Source organism: Macadamia integrifolia, chromosome 11 (assembly GCF_013358625.1).
Source record: "Macadamia integrifolia cultivar HAES 741 chromosome 11, SCU_Mint_v3, whole genome shotgun sequence".
In the NCBI taxonomy this organism is placed as follows: Eukaryota; Viridiplantae; Streptophyta; class Magnoliopsida; order Proteales; family Proteaceae; genus Macadamia; species Macadamia integrifolia.
The window spans coordinates 23086328-23106735 of record NC_056567.1 but is presented as its reverse complement, the minus strand read 5'-3'; the positions used below and the strand labels follow the sequence as shown (position 1 = coordinate 23106735).

Genomic DNA, 20408 nt, shown 5'->3' with positions numbered 1-20408 from the left:
AAAGGTGAGTACAGTTTGATTTTTTTTTTTCTGCAATTAATTTTTTTATTCAAACCATCATTCTGTTTTGGGCATTTATTGAAATGGTATAATAATCACTAGTGATATGGCATCATTTGCCAGGAAATTACTTGTTGTCTGCCGCAGGAATTGACATTATCATGTGGTTTTTGAATTAAGGTACAGAACTTGGTTCTATTTCTTGTGTTTTGGGGATGGAAGAAGATTTATTCCGATTCCCTCGTTTTAATTATGTAATTTAAAAAAAATATTGTAAAGTAAAAGAAAGCTTTTCACATCTTTCCATTGAAAACTGATTATTTATATGTTTTTACCTTAAATATGTATCCATGTTTTTGTAAGAAAATAAGAATCAGTTTATTTTTTTATCATAAATCAGAATCCTAATTGATTACCTAATTTGTGATCCACATCTATAACGATCTATACACCTAGACCCAACTGTGACCATTCAAGGCCCACATTGAGATGAATTGGAAAGAGATTTCTATGATTTGATCATATTTGGGAACTTACGGGAACTAAGGATTGATGTATTATAGATTTTCAATAGTTTATACTACATAATATAATGACCAGTGTGACTTAAACAATATGCTGAAATATAAATATTCATAAAAGGAATTGTTCCTTTTTTTTTTTAGTATGAGATGACACATAGACATGGTTATGATGGGACAAACATTGTCTTGTTTGTAAAATTGATGTGAGTTTTTTGGACTTTTTATCCGGTGGGATGCATAAAAAGGGTTAACATTTAAGGCAATGGAGGATAATATTTATTTTTTTAAGGTTAAATGGGTTGAGCCTATGGGTGTTTAAAAGTTTGTTTTGGGTTGCTCATGTTTATTTAAGTGTAATGGGTAGAAGCTTATGGGCCTAATTTGAAATAGGCTGAATTGAACCAAATTAAATCCGATTTGGTAAACCAAATTAGATTGTAGACCACTATAATGTTGAACAGGTATGTTTCAAGCATTGTTTGATTAGATCCAATGATCCGAATCAACATCGATTGAGATCGACCCTACACTTGATCGTTTGAGACTTGGCATTGGTATTGTGTCATAGGTAAAATAATAATAGTAATAAAATCCAATGTCTTGATCAAGTTCCCTTAAAGTGATTAAATCCTAAACCAACCCAAAATCAAGATGAATCGGTTCTACCAAAATTGTGTCATGACTGAACCGATTAGGTTGGTCAATTCAGATATCTGACACATTGACCTCGAAAATTGAACTATTTGGATTTTTCAATGAGTCGTCGAAAAACCCACTGAGAAAAGTCATCAACATTGACCGATGTTAATCGGGAAGTATTTATTAAAAAAAAAACCATTATTTTTGTATTTAGCCATATAACCAATTGGTCATTGATTAATGTGTTGAAAATTGATTATGTTATTGACATTGTGAAGGATTTTATCGTTTGAAATGGTCTTATATGGTAATGATCAATTTTCACATAATATCTAATGAGGTTTTTTTAGATTTAAAACAATTATTTTGAAAGTCCCAAGGCCTTGTGAATAATAAAATACCATTGATTTTCATGATGTCACTTTATCATGTACTTGGGATGTTGTGGATAATTACTTAACTGGTTAAACCAGTGGAAGGATGTAATTATATATTCTGAAATGTTGTTTATGGTTCGACCAGTGGATGTATGTTCAATATACCGGGTTGAATTTAAAACAAGAAAAATGAGAGCTATATTTTGTGTTCCATAACTGTTTTGGAATAGCTATAGTGTTTTATCTTTATTCTATAGTGGCTTCAGAATTATATTTCTGTTTATGCATGTTTTTACACTGGTTTATCATTACTATGATATTAAAAAAATCATTTATGAATGACATAGGCAGAAATTAATGGCATTTTATGTTTGCATATCATATTTGGAATACTCTATGATGAATAAATATATTGGAGTTAAATTAGGTGTAAGCATTTGCACATGTTTAGCTGTAAAATGCATTTCTAGGGAACCATGAAAGGGTGGTGTGGATTCCACTAAAGTGACGTATCTTGTTCTTTCATGATTTTTCCTAGGGTAGCATAGTAGGTGACATTTGCCTAAAGATGATGTTACCAAAGAAAATACAGTAACCTAAGGTTTCTAATCCCAAAGGTGAAGGGATCTCAAAAGTTATTGTTCTTTTCATAGTTAATACAAGAAAATAAGAAGACCAGTGTATTCCTATCTTAAAGGATAATGATACAGTTTCAGCTATAACTCTTAAGTGATATAGTCATTACAGTGAATGCACATGAATCTCACAAAGTTAAACTTTGTTATTGGTGTGGTCTATTTAAATCGATTTTTGTGAAGATTCTTTATGGGTAGAGTTGGCATCTTAAAAATTAATATTAATGATGATACCTATATTCATATTTGAAATGTTATGACACAAGATTATCATACGTTGCTTCTACATGTTGATGATTTATTAACTTTTTTCAGCATAGTTTCAATGAAATTTAGTTTTTGAGTCTAATAATTATATAGACCATAAATAGTTTATGCAAATGGAATCAGAAATTGTTTAATTTTGATTTATTGAAATGACTTCTGAAATCTGTTTATACTGTTGATTACTTTGGCCTTGTTTATTCAAGCCAATAGTTAGATCTAGTTCTAATATGAACTGATATTGACTCTTATAAATGGTACTTTTATTAGGTCATCTAGTTCTACTCTCTTATATTAGTGGAAGAGTAAATTATTATTCTATTGAGGGTGATAGATATATTATACATGTTTTATTATGTATACTACACTTGTCGTTTCATGAATTTTAAGTAAATCTGGGGTATTTTGATATTTTCTTTGATGTTATATTTATCATCTGTGATATTAGGTTTCGTCACGAAACATATAATTATGAGTTTTGACACCTATTTATGATTCAAAATATCACAAGTGCATTGTTTAAGTAATATTTCTTCGAATTTATATCATATTTGTACTTATGATAAAGTTCAATTTTATTGAAAATTCATCGAGATAAAACAGATGTATTATAGTTGAATGATTTAAATGAACTCATTGAAGTTTTAGTGGCTTATTGGTATAAAGCCTATGAAGTTGTTTATACTTACTATGGATCTAAGCCAACATTACCTTTATTTATTAAAGACTTATTGTTGTTTTTAACCTATAAGTTATTCGGTTCATATGCCCTATTAGCTAAATAATTTTTTTTGACTTGAAGAAATTATGGAGTTTTATTATGATTGACTTTAAAGTTTATAGGTAAATATTTGTATTAGATATTAAAGTTATTTGAGCCTAAAGATCATACTTGCATACAATTTCTTATATCTAATGCATTATGGATAAGGTAACATATTTCATATGTTTTTTTTTTTTGCTATCATGAATAAATGATATAAACCTTTATATTTAGCATGTTGTCATTATAGAAAATCTTCATATTTAGATTTTCTATTTATTTATAGTAATGGCTGGAAGTACAAAACTGTCATACTAAGAATGTACTCACTTTGATAACTGCTAAATTAGAGTGTTACCATATTGACTATAAGGGTTTATAATGGGTTGCTTTTGTGGACTTATGTTGAATATTTTATTAATTAAATACTAAAATAGTTCATCTTATTGTTTGAACCCAAAATCTAAACCCACGGGCATTTGGTAGCAATCCAAGTCTATAGGTTTTTATAATTTCAGTGATTACGCTTCCACTTAGTGGGCTAGTTACTGAGATTGTGAAATTACTATTGATTATTTAGGATGGATTGCAGTCAAGGAGACCATATGGTGAATGATGTGCTCTTGCCACCACAGGTGAGTCTTTATTTGGTCAGTTTCACTTGATATTGTGAGGGTGACATTTTGGGCTTCATAGTTTTGGAGGTTCTTGTCTTACCACCATAGGTGACGGAATCTTCAAAGTGGTGTTGTTTCGAGTGTCTGGCCTTGCATGTAAAAGATTCCACTACGTCTTGGGCGATCTTGCCACCACAGGTGTGACCCCGATGACATCAGATCTTTCCTCAAATTCTGTTTTCCTACAGTTATTGAAAACAATATTGGAATAAATCTGATTAACAACCCAATTAGTCAGATTTAATTATATTGTTGGGAAGTTTAATATGCCTTATGTTCTTGCATATTGTATATTTTGGTTAATATGTATGATTATATTTGTCAGCTTTGACTTCTCAGCTATTTTCTGTTAAAAAAGTTTGAATGGTTCCAATTTGAAGGAATAGAACTAATCCTTTAATATTTCTCTGGCCATTATGATAATAAATTTTAATCTTAATTAATGAGCCTCCTAAGCCAGTGGTTGTTAATTATGTTCAAGCTAAGGTTCTTTATGAAAATGAGAGAAATCGAATAGGTCTATCTAAAGATCAATGGAAGTAAGCTCATGAATCATAAATTTCTGTAGAACTACATTATTACAGATTGTTGACTCTATATCTAAACCATTGAGGATGTTCTGTGACAACTTCGCTGCAGTTCGTTTCTCTCATAACAATAAAAGTACTTCAGACTCTAAATATATTGACATTAAGTAATTTTTTGTCAAAGAGAAAGTTCAAGAGTCACAGATTACAATAGAATAGATTGCTACAGAAAACATGATTGCAGATCCTCTTACTAAGGGTTTAACTCCAAAAGTCTTTCAAGAGTATGTCACTAATATGGGACTTGTTAGTTCTTTTGATGCATTTTATTAGTGAGAGTTTTGTGCAATATGTTCACATTTGACTTTTAGTTTTATTTTATATATATGATGCATTATTATTGTTCTCAAGAATATATATACATTTTTATTATGGCCATTTATTTATGTGTATATACTTATTTATTTGCCTCCTACAGAAAATTAAGGTTATATGTGGTGTATTTACCTCATTCGATAGCTGAGGTTTCAGTCAATACACATACATCCAGTCGCTAGCAAAGCCTCGTTTGATTGAGGTCTAGTGCTAGTGTGGTGGGACATCCGAACCCAGTCCCAATGAACTTCTTTGATTGAAGCTTGAGCGTTTGGGAGATGCTTGTAGTTAATGAGACCTTCAGTATCTGTCTCATAGGGCTCATTTGGTTTTCGAACCAGGATCAATTTGGAAATAGACATGATGATCATTATTGCATGTTATTTCCATACCACGCTTTCATACTGTTCAGCCCAAGTCGGTGATGTTATGAGCACTTTGACGTGTGTGGTCTCATATCGCTTTAGATGTGATGATCAATACGGTTGGGTGTTCGTAATTCTCATTCGGACCAAGGCATTTGGTTTAAGGTGCACTCCATTCGACACTGTTTTGTTTGTGGCCACATTCAATTTATCTAAATCGAAAAGTTGTTTTAAATAAATTTTAAAATCTAAAACTTGTGACATATACTGCCCGAATTTAGAAATAGACATGATGATCACTATTGCATGTTATTTCCATACCACGCTTTCATACTATTCAACCCAAGTCAGTGATGTTATGAACACTTTGACGTGTGTGGTCTCATATCGCTTTAGATGTGATGATCAATACGGTTGGGTGTTTGTAATTCTCATTCGGACCAAGGCATTTGGTTTAAGGTGCACTCCATTCGACACTGTTTTGTTTGTGGCCACATTCAATTTATCTAAATCGGAGAGTCGTTTTAAATAAATTTTTAAAATCTAAAACTTGTGACATATGCTGCCCAAGTGGGAGATTGTAAGATTTCCTATTAGGTGGGCTAGCATAGTCAAAGATTTGTTTCCAAAACTGGTTTAGTGGTGTTGACTAAAGATGGAGTAAGCAGAAAGAATCCAATATTATTGGTAAGTGATCTCTATGGAGATATTGGATTCTATTAGCACACCTTAATGGTATGAAATATTTATTACTATGTGTGGACCTAAGGTATTGTTTCCTTAATGGGGAGAAAACCCTAATTTTATTGCAAGGTTGGTCCCTACCCTCACCCCTATATATAGTTATCACTGACCCATTAAGTGATGCTAACGACCAAAAGCAAAAGGGAAAGAGGGTAGACCAGACCAACATTGATCGTGTTGTATGAGGAGCATACAATAAGACATTAAGGAGTTCTTACTCTTCAACCATGGATTCAGGTATGCCTAAAACTTGTTTTGTAGTATTTGTCGTGCATGCTTATCGATCTTCATGAATCGTTCCGCATTTATTTTCTTTCAAGGGGAGCGCGTGTTGCGAAGAGCAGAGATAGAGAAGATAGGAAGAGAGAAGGGGAGAGCGAGGAGGGTGAAGCTACAAAAGAACCTTTATTTAAGTAGTTGGTAATTAATGGGGGTGGATAAATAATTCTAGTTACAGCAGCTTTCAAAGCTTTTCTTTATTTATACACATTCAACTTTCCTTTGAGAGTATTATATATATATATATATATATATATATTCCCCAAGAAAATTTGAACTTGTGATCTCTTAAATAGTAAAGAGGTACCTCTTTAGGATTGCCCCTCATTTATATTGTAACTTGGGTAAGTCTAGTTTTTGTAGTTTGCAAGCAGACATGCAAATCTAATAATGCCATATAGAAGTCCTCAATCTTTCCTTTCCATTTTATAGTGAAAAAACAGGGATCCTAATTCTAAGAGGACCTCAACCCTTTTTTTTTTATTTTTTTATTTTTTATTTTTTATTTTTTGTCATGAAAAAAAATGCATTAAAAAAGAAAAAAATTGAAAGTAAGATTATTATTTACATAATTAGAAAATATTGTTTTTCCCAGCTTTCCTAGCTAGGCAATGAGCCACTAAAACCATATCCTTGTTCTTTTTCTCCAGATTTATACATCTTAACTAAAGTAATAAGTTCTTTTACCAAAAAAAAAAAAAGTCCCTAACATCCATCAGAAAAGGAAAAATCTCCCATGACCATTCTTCTTCTCCCTTCTGCAGCATCTGCAAAACTTCATCATTATTAGTCCAAGTGTGGTGGCTATGAGATCTAATCATCTTGCTTGAGCCAACCCTTCGAAGGCCTTTTCAGATTTCGAAATTTAAAAATGCACACATAGACTGTCCATTTAAGAAAATAATTGTAGCCCATCCTACTTTGCATGAAGCTGAATCAAAACTTTCATGCATCTTATGCTTACTAGATCGTTCATACAAAGTGCCTACATTTATTGGTTTGGGGTTTTTGCTTTTCTTGCTGTCTCTTCAAAGATTGAGTCTCTCATGTCTTCTTTTCTCTGGAAGGGTAGTAATAGTACTAATTTCCTTCACCCTGTGAGTTGGGCCAAGGTTTGTCTTCCCAAACAGGAGGGAGGGCTTAGGCTTCGTATAGTTAAAGATGTCAATATTGCGGGTATTGTCAAACTTATTTGAAAAGTGGCCTCAAAAAATAAAAGCATCTAGGTGGATTGGGTGTGCTCCAAATATCTCAAAATGGGTTCATTTTTGTCATTTGTGGCCACTACGGATGTTTCCTAGTCCTAGTGGAAAATTTGAATTACCAATACCTTATTTTCAATTATATCAGGACATCTATTGATAATGGTTCAAACATTTACCTTTGGCTTGATAATTGACATCCTAATGGCATGATATAATCAAGTATGATATAGGGTATGATAGAGTGGCAAAAGTGTCTTTCATTCTTTAAGATGGGGCATGGAGCCCTGGTCCAGATACATTCAATGCTCTAATTGAGACGTGGAATAAATTACCTAGTATTTAGTTAAGACCTAGAGGTGATGGGGATAGGGTTCATTGGATGGTAAACTCCTCATGTTTCTTTACCTCATCTTCTACTTGGAACCTCATTCAGGCGAGGGCCCCAACTGTCCTGTGGTATAAATTGATTTGGCTCTCTTCTGCCATTCCTAGGCATTTCTTTATGACTTGAAGGGTCATGACTAATGTTCTTCCAACCCAAGAATTTCTGTCTCGGAGGAATATCTTCATCCATGATTGCTTATGTTGGAATTCTTTTGAAACCCTTGAGCATCTATGTTTTGAATGTTCTTTCTCTAGTTTATTTCGGGAAATATCCTTCAAAAACTATGATCTTCTCCCTTTTTGAGAAAAAATGGAAATGGATTTTGGAAAATTATAATGGCAAAATCTTATGTGATTCTATTTGGCAAGTTGGCTTTTAATGTAGCAATTTATCACATCTTATGGGAAAGGAACAAAATAAATTGGACTTCTACATCTCGAACTTTGGAGCAAATTCGAGAAGCTATCACTTTTGATGTGAGGAACAAAGTCCTTCACAACTGTTTTGATTGTCCAAATACAAGTAGGAATAGACATCTGGCTTCCTCTTGGGACCTCTCGCTTTTCCATCCCCCTCCTTAGTTTTTATTTTATTTTGTTTTTCTCCCCCTTTTTTGGTTGTATCCTTTATTTGTTCTTTGTTTCTTTATCGCCCTGCCCCTCCCCCTCCCCCTTTTTTTTCCTTGTATCCCTGCTTCTTTGTTGTTGTTTTCCTCCCACCCCACCCCCACTTGGGTTGGGTTTGTCTAGCCCTGCTCTTAGGGTTTGGTTGTGTTCCTCTCTTAGTGGGTTGGCTTTTCTAGGTTAGAGTGTTCTCCCTTGTTTAGCCGTTTGGACTTTGTCTATTGTGTATGCATTCCTGTTTTTTTCTTTTTGTCTTTAATATATTTTTCATTCACCAAAAAAAAAAAAAAAAAAAATCCATCATATACAATTATACATTTATCTTTGGATAACAACCCTAGGTATTTAGACAATAAGAATCATTTTTTCTGCGAAAGACATCAACTTTATGAGACATTATCTATATGTTATCCTCGTTTAATTTTTAACAAAATTTATTTTTCAAACAAGAATAATTAGGGAAACAAACATACTGACTATACACGCCAAAAAATGTTGGTTTATACAATTAAGATACACTTCTAAATTTGAAAGGCGATATGTTGAGGAGATCCTAAACCCATCAAATCATCAGTTTTTCAAGTCATACAATATATTTCACCAAAAAATTAAAATCAAACAATATAGTTTATCAACAATTCAAATAATATATTTTGACTTTAAAAAAAATACATAAATAAAGGGTAAAACCTTTCTTGAGAAGCCAAGGGTAAGTTTGCTATATTTGACACCCCCAGACCTTGTAGTAGTAGAAGCCCCATACATTGAGTTGCACTTAAGGAAAAAAAAAAACGAGGTTAAAGAGTAAATCTGTTTGCAACTAGCCCAGTTACAACAAATTGTCTTATGTTGTAACTAGACTTATTTTTCCACCCTAATCACACTTGCCAACTTTTGAAGTAAGAAATTTTTTGTTTCCCCCTCCTCCCTCCTTCTCCTCTTCTTCTCCATCTCTGGCTTCCCTCTCCCTCTTTGTTGGCTACCAGACCCAGCCTCCCTTTCTCCCCTCCCAGGAAGCAACAAGAGAACATTAGATGGATATGTTAATTATATGTTAATTGTAGGTTAAAGTGCATCTTGCGGGGATAGCTCAGTTGGGAGAGCGTCAGACTGAAGATCTGAAGGTCGCGTGTTCGATCCACGCTCACCGCATTTTGACTTTTAATTATTATTTTTTCCAGTAAATCGAAGTGAATGGGGAAGAAAAAAAAAAAAAATTCCCTTAAAATTGAACCTGACGTGAATCGAACACGCAACCTTCTGATCTGGAGTCAGACGCGCTACCATTGCGCCACAGATCCTTTATTGGTAAAGGTTGCCCTTTTAAATTAACTAATAATCAACTCTGACAATATATTTGAAGTTATAAAAGAAGAAAAACTGCTACTAGACGCATGATGGGCTTATGAAAGTGGTGTCAAGGATTGGGCTTATTCTCATAGGTTGGTTTCACTTCTCCATGTATCTAGGCGCATACAACACTATCAGATAGATTTCTTTTCTCCTCAAATAAATATGCATAGCTTAAGAGTGAATATAAAGTTGTTGAGAGAAGTAAAAACCATGGAACTCATATACGTGATATTCCAAATTGTGTTGATAATGATGATATTGGCAATGTTGATCATTGGGTAAACTAGTCAATATCTAGATTGGTCACCTGCTAAATTTCAACCTCTAATTTAATCATTCATATTTTCATGTAATGACATACGACCATGCACCCTTGGTAATCAATCCAATGCTCAACCTCAAACACACCACTAGAGTCTATATTACATAATATGTGTCTCATACTCCACCAAATTATTCAGCTCATTTGAGAAATTCAAGGGCTGAATTACTTTTTCTAGAATAGTAAGAGCTAAAGAGGCCAACAAATCAGTCGATCTATTTAACTCCCTCCAAATATACTTTAATCCCTTCTAGTTAAAGATATAGTCAAGTGAAGAATCCGCAACTTGATAACCTAACATCCCATGGACCTTGGATGACTCCCATTCAAAATATCCACTGCTAGTTTGAAATCCTACCTGAGTGAAATCTCGTCAATATTGTTTTCAATACATAAAGTTATCCCTCTCAAAATAATGAATGACTCCATGTATAAACTGAAGTAATGATCCTAACACCGGTGAAAGATAAAGTAGGCATGCCTTTACTATCCCGAATAATTCTTTCATGTGGGGCATTGTCCTGTTTTAGAGCTCCAGCACAATGCAAAGCAAACATATTGTTTGGTGGATTAAGCTTTGGGATCTTCATTGTCCAATTCATATTAATGCCCATTTATCGATCAGGAGCTTCTCATTCAACTTTCAGTGAAAGCAGTGAAGAGCACTAAACACCCCCGTGTTAGTGGCCCAAGGTGTGCCTAGTGGAAGTTGAACTTAGGACGTCTGAGTTCACAGCTCGTACCAAGTTCGTTGCTCACCAACTGCGTTATCCAATATCTTGTATACAATATTTCAAATCATGCCTTCCCAATGGACTAAGAAAGAAGGTATGAATCATGGCAGCAACACCACTTTCAAAGAAACCGACTCAAGCAACCCCAAGGAGCTACTGCCGCCCGGCCACTGTCCTCCCTTGTCCCTTGTTCTCTTTTCTCTCATCTTTCTTTCTCCTTGGGTTTAAATTGCATTCAAATCTGGATATGAATAGTGATTTTTCCGATAATGATTGCATTACATAGAACGCTTTTGGTTTTATTAAAATCAAAACTATAATTATCATTTTTCAAAATGTATGAAATCAAAAAAATATTGTAGGTCTTGATTTGCCTTTTTTCTGAGTCTTTTTTTTTTTTCCTTTTATGGGAGCAGTCCAGCTCCTTGGCTGAACCACCCCCATGCCTCTCTCTCTCTCCCTTCAAATGGGTTTGCATTTTTTTTTTTCGCTTAAGGAAATTCATTACTAAAGAAAAGGTGTTTACAGTACATATCACATCATTACTACGATATTCCAACGCTCTAATGCATAGTGTGCACATTAAGATAGTTGCTTGAGAAGATATCCTATTCACATGATAGAAAGAAATATTCCTATATTTAGTGTAGGTATCCAAAAATAAATTAGTTAGAGTGACACAACCAAGGGGTTGGACTGATTTTAATAAAAATAAATGATATATGGAAGAAGAAGAAGAAAAGAAAGAAAGAAAAAACAGTAAGAGAAGAAGAGGAAAAATAAGATCCAGAACCCCACCCCACAACCGATCAAAAAAAAAAAAAAATGAATATCTAAACTGGTATGTCGTATCTAAATATGTGTTCATTGACAAACCTTGGCTTTGACACCAACGCTAATAGGACAAGGTTAGGGTTTTATCTTGTTGAATGAGAATCAAACAATGGAAGGATCTCAAGTGCTTGAGATTACAAGCCCCAAGCATTGCCTTGCGTGTTTCTTTGTGATAGAAACTCTTCCTTTAATTGTTGATTGCAAAGATCTTGATAGGTAGTCAAAAGGATCTAAGTTACTTCAACCTAAACTTCACACTCCAAATTCAAGGATAACGATGGAGATCTTTGGATGCACACACACACACACACAGGAGGAAGTGAGTGAGTGAGGGAGAGAGCAAGGCAAGCTAGGGATATAGAGAACATAGGAGGGAGAGTGACGGATCCTCTTTATGGTGGTCAAATATCTTACTTATAAGGATTTGACCATCGAAGGATCCAAACCATAGTGGGTCCCACACCAACCCATTTGGATGCTCAAGAAATAAAACTTTTTTTTTATTAAGGAAGGTGGAGAAAATGCCCCCACCATGCGATATTATTTGAAAAATCTAAAGAAGCCTTTCCTGCTATTCAGAGTAGCAAGGGAGATAAGTGGCTCCACCTATCAAATTTTAAACAAACAAACCAAAGAAGCCCCCTACCTAACACATGGGCTTTACAGTTCAACAAACGAGCAATAAAACAGAATCTAACTTTAACAAAACTACTACTCAAAGAAAAATGCCATCCATTAGAATGCTAGTAGCCCAGTCCGGAGTGACAGCAGACTCATTCAAACAAGCAACAAGGCCAAGAGAGTCCGAACAACAGTGAATTTAGTCCAAAGACAATTGTGAGCTAATAGGATGTCATCTCTTAAAGCTTCAGCTTCCATTGACATGGCAGAGAAACTTCTTCTAGCCCTACATTTTGTAGCAACAAAGCTCCCTTCTCCATCATGAATGATAACACCCATGTCGGAATGAAGAGGAAACAAAGAAGGAACAGGGGGCTAGCATGAAAATCATAATGATTCTTGTTAGTACCCAATACCCCTTCCTCAGCTGAGTGATAAAGTCCCTGAATCACACTTACAAAAGAGGGATTAATATACTTAAACATAAAGAGTGTTTCATGCCTTCCAAATAAGCCAAATCAAGGTTACCAATTGCAGGATCACCTCCTAAGGGATTAGGAAGTGCACAGAACATTGTAAGAAGTGCTGAAGCAAATCAATCATGTTAGAACCCTGTAGATCATTGTAATATAAAAGACAAAGCCCTCCAGCAAGCTCATGCAAAATCACAAAAGGAAAAAGTAGGGATTATTGTCTCATCAGTCCTAGAACATAATGACAAAAAGGGTTGGGAGAGATATATCGAAGAAAAAGGTTATGGTTAATAGCCATATTATCTGAGCAACACTTTCATAGAGATTTTTCTTTTAGAGGCAATTTTAACTTCCAGAGATGTTTCTGAATTAGGAGCCTATTTCACCCCGACCTTGCAGAATTAGACAAATCATTGCATTTAAGATCAAGAAAATAGGCTGACTTGACAGAGTATAAACCATTCAAGGATGACTTCTGTAGTGCACTGCTCTCTCAACCTGGTTTATTGTTCGGTTGGTTCAATTTGGTCATGCAGGTGCTGGTTCGATGCGGGTGCCTTATGGTATATGACAGCAATGGTGACTTCGAATGCAGGGTGGTCGGACAAATTCGAGCCAGTGCCCGATGTGGTTCGCATGCCTAACCCATGCCCTTGCACATATCATAAGCTATGTACAAGTAGGGAAAGTATATTGTCATATTAGATGATGAAAATTTGGTTCACGACAAGTGGCATGAGTGAAATACGCATTGAGAACACATTTCCCACCGAAATCCAGCAAGGTTGGCCATGTTTTGGCCAACAGGTGAGTGCTCACAGCTGGGTACGACCCTCCCATGAACACCCCTATAGGGGAAATGTGGGCCCCAGCAAGCCATACTTGGGTGATCACTCGAGTTTCGCGTTCCTCTTTGTAGTGGAGTCATGTGTGTCCGATATTACTGACTACTTCGTTCGGCATTGTAGTTAAATGCGATTCGGGTCATAAGGTGTCAAAGCCAAACACACCCTAGTAGATATTTATGACCCAACCATAATTAGCATTTGCTCTTCTCCCATTTATTGTTTAGCAAAGTTGGTGGAGAGGAGTAAAGAGGAGGGAGAAGAAGAAGGAAGAGAAGGGAAGAAAGTGTGGGAGAAAGTGTTCCCCGCTCATTGCCAACATCTTACCTCGTCGTTTCGACGTCGGGAAGGTGATTGGAACCTTGAGAGGTGCGATTCGAGGTAGGTAAGTGTGAAATCCCTTGAATCTTGTGAAACCCTCTTGTGTGATCAAATCAAAGAGTTAAGAGAGAGTCTATGTGTTGTCTTTGAAGGTTTTAAAGAAGGAACAAATGAGATCTAAAGGCATTTAAGTGATATCTTGAGTTGAAGGAGGAATCTTAACTTTTGGGGATTTTTTTGAGCTTGAAGGTATGATTTGCTCCCAAATCTTGATTTGAACTTAAATCTATGTTGTATTCATATAGATGGAGTCTAAATGTATAAAAAATGTGAAGGAATCAACCCTTCGTGTTCCCAAAAGGTGGGGTGAAGGAGGGAAATAGGACAGTAAGAACCCACTGAACACCGGTGGGTGGCATAGGTGGGTAACCATACCCATTAGTGAGACCTGCTAGTCTTGGCTAGGCCTCGGAGCCTACTGGTGGGTAGGATCAGCAGGCACCTAGACCCACTAATAGAACCCACCGGTCTTGGCTGGGCCCTAGGTCCTACCGGCGGGTAGGACAGGTGGGTACCTAGACCCGACAGTAGCACCTATCGGTGTGGTTTGGGTGCTGCCTACATGGGTGGCTTGCACAAGTGGGTTTTCCTACCCACCTGTGGTCCAATGAGCTCCGTTCGAGCTCAAACTTCATCAATAACCTCCTTTGCGTTATTAAACGCATCGTGACCATGTCTTTCATTGTTTTTATGGTCCCGGAATGGACGTATTCTAAGCTTCCTTTCTACGTTAGGTTTTTTGAACCTCGTCTTTGCACACCGGATCTCACTTGTACCAAGTGTGTACACCTTATACGTGAATAGGTAAGTGAGAAGGGGACGTTGATCTTATTTTGGAGTGTTTATTGCATCATTTTCATTTTGTACTTCATCTTGCCATTTATGAATGTCATCTTTATGCATATATCTCGCTTATTGCAGGATGCATGTATGAATCATTATATTGTATCTTTAAAATTTCTAATACTTGTTACTTGCTTTGAATTATGAGCATGGATTATTTGAATTATTGGATGGTGATGGATTGTTAGATATGTGATGAATTGCTAGATGAGACGCCACAGTCGGATTGGAAACGAATGCATTGGTGCGTCGTGGAATGGGACGTGGATGCACTATATAGTCGTACTATTTCATATAGATCCATTGGGTTTAGGTTGAAATTCCCTCGTGCTACAACCCTTCCCAATAGGGTTTAGGTGTTGGGTTATCACTAGGGGAAGCGTCAGTCGTAGACCGCCAAGGTGGTTAGAAGTGCGCTTGGGTGATCATTAGGACAGCTGAAAATGTTGGTGATATATTCAAAGGGCCAAGTGTACTGCATTTATTTTTTGTTGTGGTCCGGTCACGATTTATATTTATGCTGTGGTTCGGCCATCATTTACTTTTATGTTGTGGTTCGGCCACCATTTACTTTTTCGAGTACTCATGGCCGGCCCTCTTCGACAACCTTATGGGTGTATCACGGGATGGAGAATGTGACTCGTACCCGAGGCATACATGCACTGTGGTTGTGAGTAGCATGTAACCTATAACTTAGCACTGTTGTCTAGGCAATTAGGCCTAAAATAAATTGCATGCATATAGGATCATTTGAAATGTGATTGTTTGTTTGTGTCTTTCTTTCCATTTATTGAGCTAGTGAGCTCACCCTTTGTATATACACTTTTTTAAATGATTTTATACGTTTCCTCATTAAGGAGTAAAAGTCAGGGCCAGCTGTCGAGTTTTCGATAGGGGACTGGTGGGTTCCAAAAGATTTCGAGCATGGTGTCGAGTGCACGTGTGAGGGCTGCATTGCAAGGTAACAGTAGTGATTACCGATCATCTTCCTTTTTTATTCTTTTAATGTATTCTCCTTTTGTGCTCTAGATATTTAAATTATTATTTTCTTGTATAATTATCATGCCTGCGGGCCCAGATGTGTATATAGACTATGTATAATAATTTGGGTATCAAGAGTAGTGGAGAAATTTACAGATATACGTGATGTCTTTCGCTGAATTATCTAATTATATTCTTATATCCTGTGTTGCATGTTGTGTTATGGTTTATTGCATCAGATGATCTTAGTGATTCTTAGGTTATCTAGAGGTAACCTGGTCACTAGTCTGGTTCTATGTGAACAGGGCATAACAACTTTACTGAGAATAAACCATTCAAGGAGCCACTCCAAACCATGAATTAGATCTACTAGTGTAACATAAAGGAATATTCACTATGGAAGAAGCTTCTAAAACAAAGAAAGATTCATTAATAAGAGATGATTCCAGCAAGCATACCTTGAGTTAATTAGATTTAAAACTAAAGATAAGTCACCAATATGAGAACTAACAATCTAACCAGAACTAAGAGAAGGAACCCAAACATCTAAATAAATCCTTGTGTTCTAACCCATTACCAATTTTCTTCAAAGACCTTTAAGGAGCCGTTTGACAACACTTCTATTCTTGGAGAGTGTTCTTTTACAGAAATGTTCTTTTTCGATTCCATGCTGTGAGAACATTCTGACATAATCGAAATAGCGTTTGGTAAAACTATTCCAAAAATGTCCTTAGAATAGGAAAAGAGCAAAAACAATGTTGGACAAACACTTTACATAAATTCACTTTTGAACAATAAAATTAATAATTGCATACATGCCATTATGGTCAAATTTAACTTAAATAAGGAAATACTTTGTTAATGAAATTATCTTTTAAAATACTAAAAATTTTTCACATTTATCTTAATAATGAAAAAAAAAAAGTTTCCCAATTCAAGTTTATAGGAATTACAAAATAAAAATCATAGCTACAAATAGGTGTCTAGAAATTTTATTATATAAACAATCAAATCGGGGAGTAACACTTATCTACTGCTATCTGATTTGCAATTTGTATCCTTAGCTCATTCACTTGTCTTCCTCGTGTATGTTGACTGCCCTAATAAATTGTAGTAGAAGTACTAGCAACATCACCATCTTCTTGTTCTTTGCAAACGTTGACTACCCTGACTCTCTCTTCATTAGGATCATGATAGTCATCTTCTCCGAATTGTTGAAAAAGTGCATCTACTATTTGTTCATATTTGATGTAGTTATAAAGTCCATAACAAGCTATCACAATATAACTTTCGTAACTAAGTGAGAATTGAGGCACGTTTCTTGAAATAGGGAATCTTGATTTTAAAATCCCAAAACAACACTCAATATGATTCCTTAAAGAAGAATGTCTATAATTAAACAATTCCTTAGTACTTCTGGGTCATCTTCTTCCTCCATTATAATCTGGTATATGATATCTCTCTCCTTTGAACGGTGTCAAATATCCATTTCTACTCACATATCCCAAGTCTACAACATAATACTTCCCTACAATATGATAAAGCAAGACATTAAATGCATACACAACAGTCATTTGCATACATGATAATTTGGCATTGATATACTTTAGGGAGGATGAGGAAATCGCAAGGTGGGATCCTCTAGGGTTCTATTGAATACACGACTATCATTCGCACTGTCTTTCCAACCCACATATACAAATGTGAATTTCATGTCAAACGAGCCCCCTACTGTCCTTGATATGGGATCTGTTTTCCCTTGGGAACTATAGCAGTAACATGTGTACCATCTATGGCACCAATGCAATCTTAATAAAAAAAAAAAAAAAACCAACCAAAAGCGCTATTATGTGAAACAAAAGACAACCATAAGTTAAAAAGTGATGTAAACTTATTAGAAAGAAAATTTTCATTTTACCTTAAAATATGGCCACCATTTGTTGTTTGCAATTATTTCCATAGGAATCTCATCAAACGATGGGGCTTTGATATACTTCTTAGAAAGCTTAAGCACCCATTGCAACACTTTGCCAAAATAATAGCTGACAGTCTGTCCTGAATGCTAGAATCTCTCCTCAACTGCTCTATCAGTAGGACCTATTCATATTACTCTAAACATGAACATTGCTAATTGCTCATCTACCCTAATAATATGATTGTCTTGTAACCGACCACGATGTCTCATTAGTAGGCATAATTTTAAAATATGCGTCGTTCCATGCCAAATTCTTCGTAACAACGGTTTGTATGCCCATGCTACCCCTATGAATGCACTATCCTTGGGTGGTTTTCTAGTGTATAGATTACTGGAATAATGATATTGTGCTATCAACAATGTTGCGAGAATCAATTCTTCTCTATCGTCGTCATTAGAGGAAATTGTTGGAGTATTATTGACATTTGCTATAACTGATTCAATATAAATTTTGAATTCGTTAGTATTATACAAATGTTTATCCCCTAATGAATTACCAAAAGATCTATAAAACTATTATAAGCCAACATGCATAATTATCAGGTGATGTAATAAGTATTTAAAATAAAAGACATCCAATAGAGTTTTGCAATAATCATAGTAAAATATAACCGACATATTTAAAAAAGTAGCATAAAGTGTAAATAACCATATTATACTGTTACAACAAGTATACCTAACAAAATATATCGATCCTACTACAAAAGATCTTAAATATATTTCATTACAATCAATCCTATTACGAAAGATCTTAAATGTATTTCATTAGAATCATCCATATTAAAAAAAAAAAAAGTTAGATTATCATCCATCAATCTAAGACATCAAAAGCCAATTGTTTTGTTTCATCCTTGAGAGTAATGAATAATTCTCTCAATTTCTGGTCCTCCAATATCCTTTTGCACGCCTTAATATGCAACTCTCTTGGGATATTATCCATGGTTTCCAATAATCTAACACAAGTAGAAGTGCTGAAATTTGTGGTATTTGGAGTCCCATTGGAGTTGAGCTAGGGGTTGTAGTATTCTTGTTTGCTACTGACTCAGCTAGGGTTTGTATGGCACATTTAATACCAGTTGTCCTACTCTTCTTCTTATATCCTATAGGTGTCCTATCAAGTCTTCTGTTGACTCTAGGATGATCAGTTCCCAGATCTTGGCTTTCATAATAACCTGTTGGAAATGTTACACCCGTGCCCTAACCCAATCTAATTTGAACTGTTGTGATAGGTCTTACACTGGAAGTCAGAAGTATAGCCGAATTTTGACTCGCGGCCACCAATTTCTGAAGGGGAAGGGATGACCCCACATGTTCATGTATTGCTTGTCAATCCAACTGAAGGAGATTCGTACCTTCCAATCCCAGATGGTAAGTGCCTCGACACCCCACACTTGAATCTCGGCACACACCAAAATTATCGGAAGACCAAGAACACAGCCTAGGGAAACTATCAGTGCGAGACCAATTAGAGGACAACAAGCAGTCAAGACAGGTTGGTGTCTTGACCACTAAAAACAACCCACCGGAAACAACCTGGGCTTGTTTCCACTGGTTGTTTCTGGTGACCAATCAAGCTGTTATTTGGGTTTCGATGCCCATGGGTCCCGCCACCAGCATCGTAGACAGGCTTGAATGATTCCAAATCCTCCCCCACACCTTCCTCATGACCTGAACACCTTACAAACTAAAGTAGTCAGATCCACGTACCCTGGAAATTAGATTAACCCATTCAGACCCAACTAGTGCCAAACCAAATAGTCCTTAAGGCTTGTTTTACCATATAAGTTGAAATGAGGATTCATTTCCTCATTTCCCACTTATACAAATCGTGGGAGAGGAAAGGAGAAGAAGAAAAAGAAGAAGAAGAAGGAAGGGAGCCTACCTTGGTGCTGGCTACCCGCCTAGTTGTCGAAATCCCTGTCAGAGGTAAGTGCAACCTCTCCTACCACTCTTTTTCTTCATTTTGGCCTAGGGTAAGCTAGATATAGGAGTAATCTTGGGCCACAAACCATGTTGAGCTCAGGGATTATGTGTTTCACCTCCCCGGTGCAGCTGCCGAGCTCAAACCGAATCCTGTGAGCTTCGACAACAAGATTGACCAAATGATCACCTAGGGTTTCTATCGTTTGATTGATATATCTCCCAAACGGCTCAGCGGAATCAGGATTTTATTAGCTCATAATGATGCTAGGAGCATCCCCCACAAACTCCACAGAACAAACCCCGACGATAGGGCCCAAGCCGTAAAGCCACAAATCATATGGGTTGTTGCTGCACTTCCACTAGAAGCACTGGGGCTATTTTCGGTGGCCACCCAAGCCTTATGAGCTCTCTATTAGGTCCACTAGAAATATGATTGATATTTTCAATGGAAAGTCCTGTTTTCAATAGGTGTTTTCCGTGACAGTACTGTCACTGTGAGATATTGTCTGTACCCTTTGGGACTGACCCCTATGGGCCCTTCCCGATGTTCTCGACACGTATTGACGTTCGGTTACCTTTGTGCCTAAGGTAGTGACACGCACATACCCCGAGGCCAAAATTGAATCGGACGATCAGTGGCCATACTTGAACCCTATTACACACAAGCCTAATCAAATTGAGGGATGGTTGCTTTTATTTTGGGAATGTTTATTTATTTTAGAATTTGATCACATGTGTAGA

The 20408-nt window shown here is 36.0% G+C and overlaps 2 non-coding genes across 2 annotated transcripts; one reads left to right on the top strand and one right to left on the bottom strand.

Annotated features, from left to right (window-relative positions):
- Positions 1-9461: 9461 nt before the first annotated feature.
- TRNAF-GAA lies at positions 9462-9534 on the top strand. Its single transcript has one exon. It is a non-coding gene; the product is annotated as a tRNA-Phe (tRNA).
- A 77-nt stretch (positions 9535-9611) lies between these two features.
- TRNAW-CCA lies at positions 9612-9683 on the bottom strand. Its single transcript has one exon. It is a non-coding gene; the product is annotated as a tRNA-Trp (tRNA).
- Positions 9684-20408: the final 10725 nt, after the last annotated feature.